The sequence below is a fragment of the Phyllostomus discolor genome, chromosome 12, assembly GCF_004126475.2.
Source record: "Phyllostomus discolor isolate MPI-MPIP mPhyDis1 chromosome 12, mPhyDis1.pri.v3, whole genome shotgun sequence".
Taxonomy (NCBI): Eukaryota; Metazoa; Chordata; class Mammalia; order Chiroptera; family Phyllostomidae; genus Phyllostomus; species Phyllostomus discolor.
In genome coordinates, this window is record NC_040914.2 from 59,797,269 (window position 1) to 59,802,231 (window position 4,963).

Consider the following 4,963-nt stretch of genomic DNA (forward strand, 5'->3'; position numbering starts at 1 on the left):
GGTGCGCTCTCCAGCCCCAGGAGTTTTGGCTTCCTCCTTCCTCCTGCTCTTAACACTGCTCCACTGCTCGGGGCTGTCATCTCCGCCTTCTCCTAGTCAGAACACGCCCTCTATGCCTCCTCAAACCAAATCAGAGAGCCTCCGCATCCTTGTGGCTATCTGCGGGCCCTGCAGGGTAAAGAGCACAGAGCTAAGAAGCCAGCACGGGCCTTGCCTCTGGAACCGAGGGCTCAGGTGTGGCATGCCAAGCACCTACACCAGGAGAGTGGTTACAGGATATCCATCCCTCCAACCTGTTTTCTTTGGAGATGGTATTTAAACTACAAAATGTAAAATGCCACAAAAGGGAAGGGTAGATTCTACAGAGGCACAAAGGGGTTTCCTGGAGGTATTTTCAGAGCTAAAAATCACTCTGCCTGGCACGTGTATCTCTTTAATGTTCGAAATGAGCGGGAAGAAATTGTATGCCCACGTTACAAAGAAAAGCCTAAGAAGGGTTCAATTCCCCAATTTGGGTTGTTTTCTTGTTCTGCTTCTTGATCAATTTCCCATCTAAAATGTATTTGCTTGATTCCAAAGTAGTAAGACTTCCATTAAGGTCAGAGGAAGATCCGGATTTGAACCCACGGGAGCCCATGCCCTCCACCCCCCACCCAACATTCCAGCTGCCTACCTCCATGGGCTGCTCCCAGTCCAGACGTGGCAGGACAGGAAAATCTAGAGACAGACCTGGTGAAGTCTACATCTCAGGGCCCGCCAACAGCCCTTACCAAGGGTGACCCCCTAAGCTCTTCATGCCTTGAGAGGTGGAGGGCCAAGACAGGAGAGTGGCAGGCACCCCAGCCAGCCTTCCTCAGCAAAGTGTGACTGCGGACCCTTCCCTTTTTACAGATATGCCGCACACTCTCTCCTTGGGTATGTTCTCCGCCTTTTTCCCCAGCTAATGAGAACGACTCGTCCATCCATGGCAGTGAGGACGAAAGGCTAAACAGCACGCGTGCTTAGGACACAGGTGAAAACACTTTCAATTAACATATTTTCCCCATCTGCTTTAAATGAGTACAGCACAATTAGCTGAAACTCGAAACTAGACTTTTTGGGTTGGAATGCTGGCTCCGACCTAAATAGGGGTTTAGCCTACCCGTGCTTCAGTTTCCTCATGTGGGAACTAACATGGAGAAGACAGAGGCACTTGTCCCACAGAGCTGTGGTGAGCATTGGACCACTCTATGCAAAACATCGAGAGTCGTGGTGTACTGCAATTGCTAATGTATCTGCTGTCACACGGTTACTGCTGCTGTCACTGAATAATCCCCCATAGAAGTGTTCACCAGCCTTCCTAAACTCAATTTGAAGGCAAAATATAATAATGAGTTATTAATTTCTACAACTGCTGACAGGTGTCCAGAATGAAATAACCTTTATGGGAAAGGACTCTTGATCATCTCAAACAACTACTGCAGATGTACACTTACCTTATGTCTAGTCACACTGCTAGGAAATTACCCTGAGGGTGCATCTCCCCAAGTAAAAACAACATATGCACAGGGTTTTTAACTGCAGCATTATGTAAAAACATGGCTAAATGTCCAACTCTAGACTTGCTGAATGAACTACGGAACACCCACATAATTGAGTACTATGAAACCTTTGAAACCATAAAAAATAGACAACTGATATAACTCAACTTTCAAACAACGTTAGGTTTTTTTAAAAGCACATATTGCACGCCCACTGAAAGGGACCAGATACAACAGCACCCAGTAACATTAAGCATGCCTGCAGTCCAGATCTAGTTTCTAAAGACCAATCCCCGCTAAAAGGAACTAGGACTCCTTGGGAAAATGGCTGATTCCAGGTCAGAGGCAGAGGAAATACAAGGCTAGCCTGGAACATCTTTCTATGTCAGAAAGAAGGAAATGTTCAAAGACCAATGGGGGTGTGTCAAAAGGACACAGCTGATAAGATCTAGTACCTAGAATATAAAAAGTCTTAGAACTCAGTAATAAAAAGACAACTTTTTAAAACATTTTATTATTTTTAGAGGGGAAGGAAGGGAAGAGAGGGAGAGAAATACCAATGTGTGGTTGTTCTAGCACACCCCCTACTGGGGACCTGGCCCTCAACCCAGGCATGTGCCCTGACTGGGAATCGAACCAGCGACTCTTTGGTTCACAAACCAGAGCTCAATCCACTGAGCCACACCAGTCAGGGCTAAAAAGGCAATTTTTAAATGAGCAAAGGGTCTGAATAGACAATTCTCCTAAGAAGGTATACAAATGGTCAATAAGCACATGAAAAAAGCTCAATGATGTTAGTCATTGAGACAGCACTTCACTCTATTAGATGGCTATAATTAAATGGAAAACTCCCAGAAAACAAGTATTTGACCAAGATGTGAAGAAATTGGAACCCTTTACACATTGGTGGTGGGAATGTAAAGTGGTTTAGCTGCTAAGAGAAGTTTGGTGGTTCTCAAGTTAAAATAGAACTACCACACAATACAGCAATTCCACTCCTAGGTATACGCCCCAAAGAACATGTTTACACAAAAACACATGAATGTTCACAGCAACATTATTCATAATGAACAACTGGAAACCCAAATGTGTATAAACAGATAATGCAATGGGACAGTATTAAGCCATAAAAAGTAAGTACTGATGCATGCTACACTGATAAACCTGGAAAACATGCTAAATGAAAGCAGACACACAAAAAGGCCACATACTGTATCATTCATGTTTTAAACTATCCATTGTAGACAAATCCATACATAAATTTGTTGATGCCAAAGAAACGGGGGGATGGGAGAATTGGGACTAACGGATAGGTTCTTTTGGGAATGATGTTCTGGAATTTGATAGTGGTAATGAGTGTACAACAGTGAATATACTAATCCCTGAAACTGAACATTTTTAAAGTGGATTTTATGTTGTATACTATAGCTTAATTTAAAAAAAACATGCCCTGGCCAGCATGGCTCAGTTTGTTGTAGTGTTGTCCTATAGCCCAAGGGTTGCAGTTCCATTCCCAGTCAAGGCACATACCTAGGTTGAGGGTCCAATCCCTGGTACAGGCACATGCAGGAGGCAACCAATCTATGTTTCTCTCCCTCTGTCTTTAAAAGCAACGGGGAAAAAAGTCCTTGGGTGAGGATTAAAAAAAAAAAAGACTACTAGTTGAAGGGGGTCACCACTCATCAAACCTGGGTCAAGTTGAACATCAGAATTATTAGATTTGAAAATAAAACCAAATTCATAGTGAAAACTACCACCCAAAAAGTACAGAAGAGAGAAAACTCTTTTTTATAGATGAATGCCAGATAATAAAAATGCGGGAGGCCCTGGCTGGCATAGCTCAATGGACTGAGCGCAGGCTGCGAACCAAAGTGTCACAGGTTCGATTCCCAGTCAGGGTACATGCCTGGGTTGCAGGCCATGACCCCCAGCAACCGCACATTGATGTCTCTGTCTCTCTCTGTCTCTCTCTCTCTCTCTCCCCACCCCTTCCCTCTCTGAAAATAAATAAGTAAAATTTTAAAGGAAAAATGCAGGAGGAATGATAGGATAAGAAAATTACCATTTAAAAACTAGTAACTGATTTTAGGCAAGGATCATCAGTGACTGCTATAAGCAATGTGCAAATGGTGACTTAAGACCAAGATATTCAATGGTTTTCATCCCACAGTTCTTTTGATAGATCTGGGGTTGCATTCACCTTAACCAAGGACACAAACCCAGCATTACCAATACAAGGACGAGCTGGTATGACACATTATACAACTGGAACATACACAACTTCACTTACATAGCATCTTGCAAAAAGTTTAACCTGTCCTGACCAGCGTGGCTCTGTGTGTGGGTTGGGCATCAGTCCATAAAGCAAAAGGTCGTTGGTTTGATTCCCGATGAGGGCACATGCCTGGGTTGTGGGCCAGGGCCCCAGCTGGAGGTATGTGAGAGGCAACCAATGGATGTTTCCCTTGCAAATTGTTTTCTTCTTCCCCCACCCCCCTTCTCTAAAATTAAACACACAGTATCTTTAAAAAGTAAAATAAAAAGTTTAACCTGAATCAAATCATGAGGAACAATAAGACTAATTCAGAATATAGGATTTTTCTATAAAACAACTGGGCTGAATTCATCTATTTAGCAGTGAAATGCCCTGATTTTAAAACTTATTTTAAATGACTCAGTGGGGGAGGAGTGTGTGTGTGTGTGTGTGTATATAATATGTGTAGAGTGATATGGAGGGAAGGAGAGGAAAGGCAACACAGAGAAAGCAAATGTGGCAAAAAGTATTAGCTGGTGAATTTATGTAAAAGAACATGGGTATTCAATATACTCCTCTTTCACCTTTTCTGTAAGTTTACAATTTTTCAAAATAAAAACTTGGGGAGAAAATTTGTATAATACATCAGCTTAAAAAAACAAAAAAATCTGGGGTGGGTGGGATGGGGAAAAAGTGGTGGTGGGAAAATGGAGACAACTGTATTCAGACATTAATTTTTTAAAAAGTACGAACAAATTTAACATGCTTAAAGGGTAATAATCAGAAAATAATGCATCTCTAATACAAAGAGTCTGATTTTCTTGAAGACACTTTACTGTTTGTTCTCATTATGGTAGAGTTGCTCTGCAGTTCCTCTATGAACCCTCAAGGCTTCTAAACTAATTAAGTGAGAATCACTTAGCCTAATTCAGACCATCGCAAATTTGTCCACGAGGCAAGAAAACAGGCTGGACAACTCACAAGCCCCGCTGCACTTTACCCACAGTGTGGAACTCTATGCACCTCAAAATATGGCTTTCGGACGTTTTTTCTTTAACAAACTGCTGATAATGTCAAGTGAGAAAGGTATGCATTTTTAGCTATAGGACAGATACCCCACATGATTAGCAGACAATTCAATGTATCCCCAGTGGGAGGATTTATCATAAAGAAAAGTCACCAAAAATTA